This window comes from Mytilus californianus, unplaced genomic scaffold, assembly GCF_021869535.1.
Source record: "Mytilus californianus isolate M0D057914Y unplaced genomic scaffold, xbMytCali1.0.p SCAF_6, whole genome shotgun sequence".
Taxonomy (NCBI): Eukaryota; Metazoa; Mollusca; class Bivalvia; order Mytilida; family Mytilidae; genus Mytilus; species Mytilus californianus.
Genome location: NW_026262712.1, coordinates 16440592 through 16455859, shown reverse-complemented (window position 1 = coordinate 16455859; position 15268 = coordinate 16440592).

Sequence of the window (15268 nt, the reverse complement as noted above, 5' to 3'; positions counted from 1 at the left end):
CAAAAACTGAAAAGGCCATATTGGGAATTTTAAGATCACATTTTTCCATCAAATTATATTTAAAGTGTCAAAAAAAAGAAATGCATTCTCACCTTTAAAGTTGCTTTAATAATTCTAATATGTAGGTGGAAAACAATTTTATAAATCATTTCATAATAAAATTCATCATTCAGTAAAAAGTAGTTCAATATCCTTAATACATCACTCTTGTTACTGCAATACAGCTAGAATTCCTTCTGTCCAAATATGCACAATAATATACATGTCCTTTTCTCAATTTGTAAGGCATCTACATACAATTGATTGTTCAGGTTGAACTAATGGAACTGGTATCAGTTAAATTATATCCACATATCCTTCTAGATAACTGTTAAAATGATTGTCAGTTCCAATAATACAGTTAAAATAATTCAAAGATCTATAGTCTCCATCATGATATCTCCCGGGCTTCACAAGAGCTACTTCTCTCAACAGACTGTGAAATAAAGACATAAAGTACATGTATAAAATGTATTCTACAATCAAGCATTCATAATCAAAGTTCAATTAAGAAATTTTCAAACTTCCCCTAGCTATATTTGGATAGAATCTAAGCTGTACATGATTTCATATCGGTTAAAGATTTCAAAAGAGACATTTCATATCAGTTCATTATTAAAAATTTTAAAAGGGACGTTTCGTATCAGTTCAAAATTAAAGATTTTAAAAGAGAAATTTCATTATTGATAGTGGTATGGTGACCCAAAGTTTCTTGCATCTACTCAATTTGGTCTATGGTGAATAGTTCTCTCATTGGCAATCATATCACACACATCTTCTTAATTCTATATATGTAAAATGTCTTTTCTTTTTTTATGGTGGTGTTGGCAGCTTCGTTAAATTACTGTCTCATTAAAATTTACCATTTTGTGTTTATTTACATTCATTCTTAATAGGTATTTATCAAATGAAATATGTTAATCTCTGTTAAACTATTCATGTATGATGATAGAACATAATAGACATTTGTGAGAGAATTAACTGAATTCATTCAGTGTAGCACGTTTATCAAAGATATCTTAAAATGTATCAATCAATCATGAAAAGCAGATCATGGAGACATTGTTAAATTGTTAAATCTGGTACTATAGTATGGTTTCACACAGCCATGTCTACATCAAACATGGACAGTATTTCACAGTAAAATATTACAGGGGAATATTATCCTGACCAATTGGACAATTTTTTCATGGCAAAGGACACCATCATGAAATAGTGTCCTTGGCAGTTTTTGCCATATTTCTATATAAAATGTTGTCTGCATTTTGTATGAAATTTTATCAGGAGGACAATAATTCCTAGCTGGGGACATTGTTTTATGTTACATTTGTATACAGTATCTGGTCTTCTCATTGCTGGACGTCGTATGGTGACCTTGGTTGTCTCGTTGGCAATTTTACCAGCTTTTCATACTTGCCAGATTTTCATACTTCATATACAAGTCAAATATTACAATATAGTGCCACATCTTAAGAGAGGACTCACTGACTTATTATAATTGGTTGCTGTTAAATGACAAAAATACAAAAAAAAACATGTAAAAATGAAAACACGTTATAAATTTCATGCGTCTGAATCGCTTTTCTAGATTTACCTTCATCAGGAACACTCAATGCCAAATATTTGAAAGCCAAGGATGTATAAGAACCGAAACAGTTGAAGAGCTATACGACCGAAAAAGACTTGAAAAATAGCCAAATCCATTCAAGGTCAACTTTGCCTGAGGGAGTTGAAACCTTAGTTTCTAAATAATTTCAAAATGTACAAACGGACAATTTCAGAAAGGTAAACTATGCAAGGAAGAACATTTTGTCGTTTTTTTGGCCCTGTGAATTCACAAAAAAGAAATTCATATTTAGTGTCTAAGTTGCCATATTGTCCTGACCATGCAATAAGTATTTACCATGTCCATTTATATTTAGTTTCTAAATTGCCAGATTGTCCTGACCATGCAATAAGTATTTACCATGTCCATTCATATTTATTGTCTAAGTTGCCAGATTGTTCTGACCATGCAATACGTATTTGCCATGTCCGTTCATATTTAGTGTCTAAGTTGCCAGATTGTCCTGATCATGCAATAAGTATTTACCATGTCCATTCATATTTAGTGTCTAAGTTGCCAGATTGTCCTGACCATGCAATAAGTATGTACCATGTCCATTCATATTTATTGTCTAAATTGCCAGATTTTCCTGACCATGCAATAAGTATTTACCATGTCCATTCATATTTAGTGTCTAAGTTGCCAAATTGTCCTGACCATGCAATAAGTATGTACCATGTCCATTCATATTTACTGTCTACATTACCAGATTTTCCTGACCATGTAATAAGTATTTACCATGTCCATTCATATTTAGTGTCTAAGTTGCCAGATTGTCCTGACCATGCAATAAGTATGTACCATGTCCATTCATATTTAGTGTCTAAGTTGCCAGATTGTCTTGACCTTGCAATAAGTATTTACCATGTCCATTCATATTTAGTGTCTAAGTTCCCAGATTGTCCTAGTCATGCAATAAGTATTTGCCATGTCCATTCATATTTAGTGTCTATGTTGCCAGATTGTCCTGACCATGCAATAAGTATTTGCCATGTCCATTCATATTTAGTGTCTAAGTTGCCAGATTGTCCTGACCATGTAATAAGTATTTGCCATGTCCATTCATATTTAGTGTCTAAGTTGCTAGATTGTCCTGACCATGCAATATGTATTTGCCATGTCCATTCATATTTAGTGTCTAAGTTGCCAGATTGTCCTGACCATGCAATAAGTATTTGCCATGTCCATTCATATTTAGTGTCTAAGTTGCCATATTGTCCTGACCATGCACTAAGTATTTGCCATGTCCATTCATATTTAGTGTCTAAATTGCCAGATTGTCCTGACCATGTAATAAGTATTTGCCATGTCCATTCATATTTAGTGTCTAAGTTGCCAGATTGTCCCGACCATGCAATATGTTTTTGTCATGTCCATTCATATTTAGTGTCTTAGTTGCCAGATTGTCCTGACCATGCAATAAGTATGTACCATGTCCATTCATACTTATTGTCTAAATTTCCAGATTTTACTGACCATGCAATAAGTATTTACCATGTTTATTCATATTTAGTGTCTAAGTTGCCAGATTGTCCTGACCATGCAATAAGTATGAACCATGTCCATTCATATTTATTGTCTAAATTGCCAGATTTTCCTGACCATGCAATAAGTATTTACCATGTCCATTCATATCTAGTGTCTAAGTTGCCAGATTGTCCTGACCTTGCAATAAGTATTTACCATGTCCATTCATACTTAGTGTCTAAGTTCCCACATTGTCCTGGTCATGCAATAAGTATTTGCCATGTCCATTCATATTTAGTGTCTAAGTTGCCAGATTGTCCTGACCATGCAATAAGTATTATCCATTGGACATAAAAAAAAACAACAATCAATCAATAAACAAAATCTGAGAATTGTTAGCAAGTTTTTTTAAATCACAACAGGTAATGGAAACATCTGATTTCAGCTGTTTCATGTTTTTTTCTGTGCACTTAACTTGAGTAACCATTATATACTTTCTGCAAAGATAAAAAAAAATGTTAAAATCATGTGAAAATTACCAAAATTTTAAGGGTAAATAATCACTTGAACTTTGAAAAATCTGGTCGGTAGATATAAAAATATAACCAAAATTATAATTAAGCCATAAAATAGCTAAATTTAAATAATGATATTGAAGTGAACTGACAGAGGCTGCCTATTTTCCAATCTTTTTGATTAATTTTTCAAGTTGTGTTCAGTCATTGCAATTATACCTTTTCGATTGACAAAGATGGAAGGATTGTATTCACATAAATCTGGTTTATCCCTAACACATTTTGTTCCTGTACAAAGTCTGGCTATCTGGACGATATGTTGTTAGTTGTCACTATTTGCTCATCTTTCATTTTTGGAGGAGTTGGACCATTCCCCATTTGGCAGGTTGTCCCCAACATGGTTAAACGTAAACATGCATCTTAATAAATTAGGATGGTAAGTCTTGTTTGAATTGTTTCAAATTTTTCATGTTTGGGCCTTTTATAGCTTAATATATGGTATGTTTTTTTTCTCATTGTTGAAGGCTGTATAGTGCCCTATAATTGCTTACCCCCACTGCATTTTAACACATATCAGTATTGGAGGGCATAAAAGTTATGCAAAAAAGAGGAACAGGAATTACCCAAAATATTGGAGACTGACTAAATGATGATTAATTGAATGAATATACAACCCAGTATAAAAAAAAACAAAGAAAATATTAGTCTCTCAAGTATCTGCAAAATGGAAAACAGAAGTATATCACAGATAATTCAAATGTAGCAAACATCTCCAAATTAAGGTACTTTCTTTGTTGAAAGTAAAACTGGCTGCTACAAAATTTCAAAACAGACTTTCTCTCTTTAGTATAGATCAACAATTAACTTTGTCTACCTAAATACAAGATATATGTAAGTGAGAACAACTCAACAGTCTTTGTATATGTAAGAGAATGATAATCCTTTTCTTTTTGAATTGGGTATCCCAAACGTCGATAACCATGATTTAAGCTCGGTTTGTGATTACTCTTTGTCTGCTCTACGTGCCTCAACATTCGTTTCGGCCAATGCAATTCTAGGGATATTCATCGACACCCTTGTCCTCTTTTTATCTCATATAATCAAATCAAATCAAATCAATGTTATAAAAACATAAGTGATAAATTTACAATATAACAGGTTGTCAGTCCAGGATCATCACGGTCGTGGTTTTCATAGCACTGCACTGAATTTAGAATTTCATTAGATTGTGTGTTTATTTTGTATTATTTTTCACATATTTATTTGACTATATATATATTTTAGTATATTCTGCAATCTTCAACACAAGTTCTGGTCAGTTCGATACTGACGAATTTTATAAGTCACTAAATGATATATGGACATATGGACATATGGCAAATCAATGCAAGAAAAAATGTATAAAATGTGGAGAGGAACACGAAAACCAGCCGTGTAACTCAACAGTTTTGAATTGTGTAAATTGTAAAGGCAATCATATGTCTAATGACAAGGAATGTCCTGCAAGGACTCAACAAAAAATGGCCCTTAAGTTGTTGAAGTAAAAAAAAATAATTTCACTGCAACAAGCAACTAGCCAACTTAAAACTAATGTGCAGCTTAAAAAAGCTTAAAAGTAACTGACAAAACCACAAAAGGTCAACATCTAGTTCACCTAAAAAAATAAATGTACTATCCAAGACCTGGTTACTGTGATGCACCAGATAATGAGCTCTCCTACTAAACCCATAAACTTTACTTTAAAGTCAGTTATGAGTTTTGTAGGAATATATGTCAAACAAATGTTTGGGTCTCACTTTGATTTACCACTAGGTTTAGAAATGGCTAGTAGAGTTACTACTGAAATGATATAATATATATCATCTAGTATCAAAGAATAAACTATTTAACATTTAAAATGGCTACAAAGTATACAATTTATTTATCATGTTTATTATTATATTTTATAATGTTCAGTATATTGTTCATGGGAACTGTGGTAGCATTGATAATAATGCTGCAGAGTATATATCAATGTCATAATGTAAGCCAGATATAATTTGCTTCCAGGAAACATGGTGTAAAAATGAACAAGACCATCCACTTGTAATAGGCTACAAATTCGCGGATTTTTCTGTACTCAAAACAAAATCCGAGGAGGTACTGCAATTTATGTCAGAGAAAACCTTCCATATCTGAAAAAGAATATTAATAGTGTATTAGAAATATCTTGTATTGAGTTTAATTATGATAATAATAATATAACATTGGTCAATCTTTATGACACAGCATCAGATACCAAATTACCACAATACAACCAAATATTTGAGCAAATAGAAGGACATTTTTTATTATGTGGAGACTTTAATGCACACCACACTATGTGGGGCGGTAAACATATTGATACCAAAGGAAGAGAGCTGTTCTCTTTCCTTGAATATAAAGATATTGTACTTCTTAATGATGGTACAGGTACAAGGATTAATCCCAGTCCATTAGAGCTGGCACCTATAGACTTGTCTTTTTGTAGTTCTAGTCTTGGTGTAAAATAACATGGTCAATTGACCTCACTAGTTCCTATGGCAGTGACCATCATGTTATTAATATGAAAGTTAACCATAAACAAATGCAAATTGATGAAACAGAATCAGTATATAATTACAAAAAAGCTGACTGGGAAGCATTCTCCAGCAAGTGTAATGAACATTTGAGTCATGATATGATTTCTGACAATATAGAAGAAACATGTTCAAGACTAACTAATAAAATACTACAAATAGCTGGGGAGTGCATCCCAGTCAAATTAAAAAATAATAAACTTAAAAAACCACAAGTACCATGAATGTAGTAACTGTGTTTAAGAAAGAAATACTTGTAAAAACCGTACCCAGCATACAGGTCTTGGTACAGATTGTACTATTTACAAAGAAAAAGAAAGAATCTGCAGGAAAACTATTAAAACTGCACAAGCTATGTATTGGGAGAGCTACTGTTACTCGCTCAATATTGATACTTAACTAACAGATATCTAAACTACATTTATCCCTGATTATGCAAATTCACTGTAATATATATACACAAGGATGGTGTGGACGCACTTGCATGCACAAACAAAAAAGCAGAAAAAAAATATATAGAGAGAGAGAGGGGTATTATTGCGTATAGTGCCTAAGATTTTGTACAATGGCATGAACTAAAATAACAGACGTCTTGCTAGTTTGATAATGTATTGAAAGCTAAAGGAAGTACGTCAACGATAGTGACGTTACAATCAAGCGGCGCGCTATACTGTACGTCTAATAAGCGGACTTCACAACATCCTGGGGCGCGCAAAAGATAACATTAAAATATATTAAAACTACAATATTATGTGACACTTGAAAAATTACTGAATAACTCTAAAGTCTATGAAAAACTAAATAAAATTGAATTTACAGTCTCTGAATTAGGAATTATTTCTGTTTGTCCATTTCTTAATGTTCTCCATGGCAACACTTTTAGCTTTACGGCTTAAGTTTCTAGAACTAGAGGGACAATTGATATCAAAAGTATTGCCTATTATAAAGTCTCTATTTGCTGACACTTCAAGAGGATAAAGTTTTGTAATCGGACGCGAAGTGAGTCCATTTTTTGTCCATATGACAGCAGATCTCGTTTTCCCATCACCTCCAATGTTTAATTGATCGATTACAGCTAGGTTCCACTTTGTCCTCGGTGATTCTTCGTACACTTGTACTACATCTCCAACGTTGATTGTTTGATTGTCCTTCCCGGTGTTTCGATGATATTCTCGAAGAGAGGTAAGATACTCGTGCTTCCATTTGTACCAAAACTGTTGAATAAGTTGAGATTTTAATCGAGACAGTTTATTCACAGATTCATGAGTCATCTCAAACGTCGAATGTTCAAAGTCTCTATTATCAGGGTATGGAAGTGTTGTGATCCGACGTCCGTAAAGTAAATGTGATGGCGTTAGCGGTTCATCTAAAGGATCTGACGAGACGTAAGTTAACGGACGGTCGTTCAGAATAGTTTCAATTTCAGTCACAATTGTCTTAAGAAGTTCTATATTGATAAGGGAACGTCCCAAAACCTTCTTGACACAGTCTTTTGTAATCCCTACCAATCTTTCCCAAAAGCCACCGTACCACGGTGCGCGTTTTGGTATAAATGTCCATGTTGTACCATAGTTGTTCAACTTTTCTGTAAGTGACGCTGATTGTGTGAGTTTTCTATATGCTTAGCGGCTGCAATGTATGTAGTAGCATTGTCGGATATCATCGTTTTCGGTAACGATTTTCTACTTACGAATCTTCGAAATGCTAGGATAAATGTTTCTTCTGTTAAATTGTCCACCACTTCTTAATGCACAGCGCGAGTGCTGGCACATGTAAATAAACATATGTAAGCTTTGCTAGTAGTTCCATCGTTTTTTTTCACTGTCAGGGTGGCGGATCTGGAGCTGTATACGGTCGGCCATTAACTTTTTTACAGATCACACATTTACGTAAGATACTGTTCGCAACTTGACGTATAGTCGGTATAGTCGGTATCCAATATGTCTGGCGGAGTAGTGTGACGGTATTTGACAGTCCTGAGTGTAAATGAGAAATGTGAGCATCCATTATGATGAGTTTAGTTAGTTTATCTTTTGCTGGTAACAATATCGGAAATTTTGTAGATTCGTCCAATGGTGCGTTATGAATTCGTCCTTCACAACGAATCAAATTGTCCTTATCTAAATACAATTTCAGTTGTTTAACTAAGTTGTGTGTCTTGATCTCTCCTATTTGTAAGCTTAGCTTTACGTCACAAGAGTGTCTTTGCTGTACTTCTTGTATCAAAGTTAACGTTGCATTCTGTATTTCTTGTATATTAAGGTTTCCACTTCGTTTTTCTCTTGATCTACAATTAAATATAAATCTTTGAACGTAGGCTGTAACTCTCAAAACTTTCTTGAAAGAATTAAATCTGTCAATGTCAATTATCCTATTGATTTCCTGCGTTACACTGTTCGTACTCAGTATTTGTGTCGTATCAACTGTAACTTCTTGTTGAGCACATGCCGACATAATTTGCGTTTTATCTATTTTCCATTCAGGCCATCTTTTCTCGTTCGTTAACCAATCAGGGCCGTTCATCCATAACACGTTGTCTCTAAACTTTTGAGTTGTTATTCCTCTTGATAGTAAATCGGCGGGATTGGATTCACTTGGACAGTATTTCCATGTAAACTTATCTGTCAGTTCTTTGATCTCTTTCACTCTATTGGCGACAAATTGTTTTAACGTCTTGTTCGAACCCAACCAGCTCAACACAATTTGGCTATCGCTCCATAATATTACACGATTAACATCAATATGAGTCATAATATGAGATAAAAGTCTACTTCCAATCACTGCAGCCATTAGTTCTAGTCTTGGTATAGTAAGCTGCTTTAACGGTGCTACTCGATTCCTTGACATTAAGAGTGAACTTTTTCCTTCCGAAACAAGGTATGCACAAATTTCGTATGCTTTCATGCTAGCATCCATAAATATATGTATTACATTGTCTCTGTTGGAATCCGAACAATCTGTAAAGTAATGACGATGTATAACGGTCTTTGTAGCTTCGTTAATATCTCGTCTGATGTCAATCCATTCTGTTCTCATATGATCAAGCAATGACTCGTCCCATTTCATATTTTCGCCCCAAAGTGTTTGCATAAACATTTTACCTCGAACGGTAACTGGACTGATGATCCCGAGTGGATCATAAATTTTGGACGATTCTCTAAGTACTTCGCGTTTCGTGATGAGGTCTATTTCCGTGTCTAGAATATTTTCAGCATACTTTAGTGTATCGTTATCTGTATTCCAACGTAAGCCTAATACTTTGACTACCTGTGCTGTGTCGAGAACTTTTTTAGATTCTGCAAGTTGTTGTGATAGCTTGTTGTTTGATGCCCATGCGCGTAAATTGAATCCACCATCTGTAAATAATTTGCGAACAACATTGAAATATTGTGACAATTTATCTTCGGAATTAAAACTGGAAACAATATTGTCTACGTATAGATCTCTCATTAAATTGTCAGTAAATTCTGTCTGGTGGTTGTTGATGTGTTTTGATAAAACAGCATTTAATATGAATGGTGAACAGGTGGCTCCAAATAATACAGACTTAAACCTATAAGTCGTAATACAACTGGTTGGGTCTGTTGGATTGCTTAACCAGAAAAATCTGGTGACGTCCCGGTCTTCAATATCTAGTCCAACGTTGAAAAATGCCTTTTCAATATCTGTACACACGGCGTATTTATTCATGCGGAATCTTAAAAGTATTGCGGTTACATCATTCAACTTCGGAGGTATGTTAAGTAAGCAATCATTTAAGCTGGCGGTGTCCGGTGTTTGTCTACAACTACAGTCATACACGATCCTGATAGGTGTAGTTGCGGAATCTTTCTTCACTGCGTGATGCGGAATATAATGTAACTTTGTATTTGGTTTAACTAAATCTTTCTCGACTTTCTCTATAAACCCTCGCTCTTCTTGTTCTTCGATGATTTCTCCATACTTTTGTAACAATCGCGGTTCTTTACTAAGACGTCTTATTACGTTTTCAGTCCTACGAAAGGCTACTGCTTTGTTTGTTGGTAATGGCGGATAGTCGGTTTTCCAAGGTAGCTTGGCGACATACTTGTTGTCAAGAAATGACACTGATGAGTTTTCATAAATTGTTTGAAATTCTTCTAGCTCTGTATTTGTGTTATTGCCAAAACTTTCTTCTGTTTGATGAGACATAACAACTTTCAATATTGAACTTCTGTTTGATTCTCTAATACTTGTCGTTGGTCCAGAAAGTAAATATCCCAATTTAGATTCGACGGCAGTCGGTCCATTACCTCTAATGATTTTATCACCAACTATACTCCAGTAATAATCTGCTCCAATAAGTAAATTAATATCAAACATGTCATCTTCGGTAATTGGGTGTGCTAATTTCAACCCATGCAAATGTGTCATATTAACTACTGATTTCATGTGCGTTTGTAGAGGTAATGCTATTTCAGGTATGACAAGTACCTCGAGCGGTATATTTTCTACATCGTCAGTTTGTAAGTAAATCGTTGCCGATTGCATATGCCTAACTTGTCTGTTTTGCTCTCCGAATCCAGAAAGATGAACTATTTCGGTCCCGTTTATACCTAAATCTAGTTTTTTGGCGAGTGATTCTGTGACGAATGACCTCTGTGCTCCTTCGTCTAGTAAAATATTAGCATCCGTTGACTGAGTTCCTGAGCTCACGCTAGCGACAGCGGTTTTCAATATAACATTTGATGTTTTCTGTGGTGCGAGGGAGGAGTGTAATACGGTTTTACCATTTTCTTTGTTTACTTGTTCATGTGATTCGTTCACACTGTCGTTCTTGGTGCATATACTTGTATAATGACGTTTGTTGCATTTTTTACATGTGCTTGTAGATTTGCAGTCGGCTAATTTGTGACGACCGAGACAGTTAAAACATAGCCCCTCTCTCTTAATTACAGCTGTACGTGAATCAACGGTTGTGATTTTTGTGCAATTAACGGCTATATGCCCATTTTCATGGCAAAAAATGCAAGACTTAATGTAAAGCTTTTTATGCGAAACTGACTTATCGGGTTTTCCGAATGTTGAGTTTGAACGTGACTTCATACTAGTTAAAAAAGTAGCGGTAGCGAGTGGTCTTTCTACTTTATCTGGTAATTTCCCGGCTTCCATAATATTTAGTTCGTCGAGAAGCGCTTTGCGTAAATCATGTAGTGTCCAGTTTGTGGATCTGTGTTCTCGTGCTAAATGTTGACGTATCTCAGCAGGTAATTTATTTAGAATAACAGGGACTAGTAGTGACCCATACGTATCGTCTTTCGTCCGAGTGACTCGAGACCTCTTACATAAGTTTCTGTCTTATCATAGTAACTACGGAGGCTAGTAATTGTATGAATTGGAGCTTGTAAATCAAGTAAGGCCTGCATGAAGGTTTGGACGATTTTATGAGTTTGCCCGTATCTTTCCTGGAGTAATGAAATTGCTTTGTCGTAATTTGTGTTCGTCATGGAAAAAACTGCTATAGTTTGTAACGCTTCGCTTTGCAAAAGAGACTTTAAGTAGTTGAATTTGTGTGCATCACTCAGTGTAGGATTTGTGTGGATCGCGGTTTCATAGGAGTCCCAAAATGATTGCCAGTCTAGTATATCTCCGGTAAATATAGGTAAGTTTAACTTCGGTAGCTTGTGATACTCGCTATTTGTGCTAGACGTTGAGCGTGAATTTGTGCTATGTGTATATTCTTGGTTTGCTGATGTTGAGGGTTGGCTAATAAATGTAGATGGAACTGAATGTGTATTCGGTATAAAACTATCGGCATGAGAGTTCAAATTCAATGAAATTGATTCATTTGCGGGTAAACTCTGATTTTCAACTGACTTTGCTAATTTTGCAATTTGCCATAGTTTATATTCTAAATTGAACATGTACTCATCTGATATCTGTATTTCCACTGCTACATCTTCATCCGGGGTTTGCTCCAATATCTTCTCGTTGATATTCTCTAAAGTTCTTTTCTTTTGTGTGACAGCTTCTAATAACGTTGAAATCTCCTCGTAATCCGCTTCTGAACTTTGCTGAATTTCCTCAAATTTCCTCAGGAGTTTCGTAACTGCACCTTTGTGTCCCGCTCGGACGGCTTTCATCTTCGCTTCCATTATTTCATCTGGTCTCGGCACCAATATTGCGTATAGTGGCTAAGATTTTGTACAATGGCATACATTAAAATAACAGACGTCTTGCTAGTTTGATAATGTATTGAAAGCTATCAACGATAGTGACGTTACAATCAAGCGGCGCGCTATACTGTACGTCTAATAAGCGGACTTCACAACAGGTATTGATAATTTTATCCTGACTTTTCCGTATTTTACTTTCAGTAAAATATGCTGTTGTGTCAATAGATTTATTTTTATTTTCGGAAAAGGCCATTCCAACGAAATGAATGCATCAGAAGCAGAAGCTAATCTGTTTAACTCTCCCAGTATGGAGTCAAAGTCTCGTGACAGTAATCATGAAGCAACTCAAACTATGCCTTGTTAATTCATCAGATTCAGCAAAAAGTTCAAGTTCTGTGAAATGCATTCCAAACTACCCTAATATTGGAGAACTTTCAAAAGAAGACATGTTGAGAGATAATAATTTTAAACTTCAATTAATTCAGACAAAATTGCAATATGTCATTATGTAGATGATTTCCCTTTTCTTGCTTGCTAAATTTTAACTATAAAAGAATTAGGGGGTGAATATATATGTAATCTGGAAGAGTAAACTGGTGTGAATTAATAGGTTTTTGTGTACCATTATTACTTTACCATTTTTACTTAATTTAAGAAAAACAACTATGATACAATTTAATCATTATCTAACTCATTAGGAGTTTCAGAGCCAAGCAAATTGGAACAGTGCAGTCACTGAAGCAGACATGTACATTTCTCAATACAAAAACAAAGGATTACTTGATTTTCATGCTTTTATTACCTTATTTAATGAATGATTTATTTTCAAAAAGAATGTCAAACATAGATAAAACGTAAATTATTGTATAAATATGTTTTTATTATACCTAGAGTGGGGAGTCTCCGAGATATTGCATTCACCTTGTCCGTCTGTGGGTTTGTCCGTTCGTCCAAAAAATATTTCCGTCCCAATTTTTCATGTATGTCGATAGGTTGCATTATTGCTTGTGTATACCAAATATCCTTTTAATAAATTTCACACATATTATTATTTTGTTTATTGTAACCAATTTGATTTGTTCAGAAAGAGTCACATGTTCAACTGTATTTTCAAAGGTAGACTGAAAAGTGATATTACACAGTTATTTTTAAACTATCTAAAATAGAAATCAAAAACTTCAACACTTTGTGACACAGCTGTAACAGCTAATGAAATGAATTGCTGTTCTATTTCTAGCGTATTGGCAATAATGATATAACAATTGTAGTCCTTGTATCAAGTCTAAATGAGGGTATATCAACTTCAAGAAGTATATCGACTAGGACTTTCTCCTCAGTTGATATACTTGTTATATCAATTTCAATTTACATACAATTCTAAGGAAACTAAAACAGAGAAATTGTTGAGAAACAATTTTTTCGACATCAATATTGTTTTTTTATTTGTTAAATCCTCAGAGCTTTACATCCCCATACCCCTTCCCTGATCCCACACCAGTGTGCTGCCCTGAACACACTGATGGGTGCCATAAACAGGCTCGATACCCCTACGGACCGAATCTGTGTTACGCAATCAATGATTAATGTCTGCCATTAATAAATTTGTATTTCAATTTTTATACATATTAATTGTCAAGTAATTGCAGGTCTTCCTATCAATCATGTTTATGCAAGGTATAACAAATTGCCAAATAAATTACATGACTATTTGATATTTTTAGGGGCCAGGGGGATTTTTTGCGGATTGACTTTTTATTTGCATCTATTAGTATTTTATGAATATGAAAAATGAAAGTGAAACATATAACACTGAAACCACAAATAACATAAAATGTTAAAATAAATGTAGCAAAATATAGTGAATGCATACATCCTATGGCACACACCACTTCTTGTCGCAGAAAGTTTCGTTTCGAAACTAATGTCAAAGAGTGAAACCCATGAAACTTTGAAATGTGGGTATACTAGATATAAAGAATATTCTGGGAGAAAAAAAGTACAAGAAATCACAGTGTAGATACTATTCTGTACGCTATCCGGAAGTCGCGATTTTCAAAGCGAGAACTTTTTGGATCACATTTTAAATTTGATGGATATACTGAATTAAACGGTAAGTTGATCATCTGTACATTGCTTAATGATTAATTCAGCTGACATCGATATTCTCAAATGGTTTAGAATTAAATTCAGCACATTCATTATTCGTATCTTTGCCTTAATCAAGAGATTTTCAAGTGCATCACTAAGGAAAATCAGTCGGTGAACCTAAAACAATCTTTTTACCCTCTTAGTGTACAAATTAACGTAAAAACCAGACTTAATTAACTAAATGAAGTATATTTCAAGTGGTGGTAAAAGTTTCAACCAGATCTTTGAAGCCAGAAATAAGAAAATTACACTTGTTTGAATTTCTCACTGTACGATCAGTCTCGCTTGTATATTTTGAAAATGTATGATCAGTCTTTATTTCACTGTATTCTAGTGGTGATTTCAAAGTTATTTACGATACATTAGAAGGTGGCATTTTTCTAAATAACACAAATATATTTCAATAAATTCACATCCTGAAAACTTATGAAACATGTTTTAGCTTGATAGGGTGTACCCGACTTACTACATTAAGTATAAGGATGTTTAAATGTTGCTAAAATAAGAGGAAGGTTTGTTGTATATATAAGTTTCAGAAATGTCCTCCGTTATACTTAAAATTGTACAAACACACAGATTTAATTGTTATATAAAAATGCATGTATTTACACACATTCGAGGCCGTACTGAAACCTATAATTGATCACAGTTCCATCACTTTGTTTTGGATGTAGAGCTGTCTCTTTGACACTCAATTGTACACCACTTTGTAAAGCGGGGGTTTATAGTGATAATGAAGTCCGTCTTTCCGTTCGTCCGTTG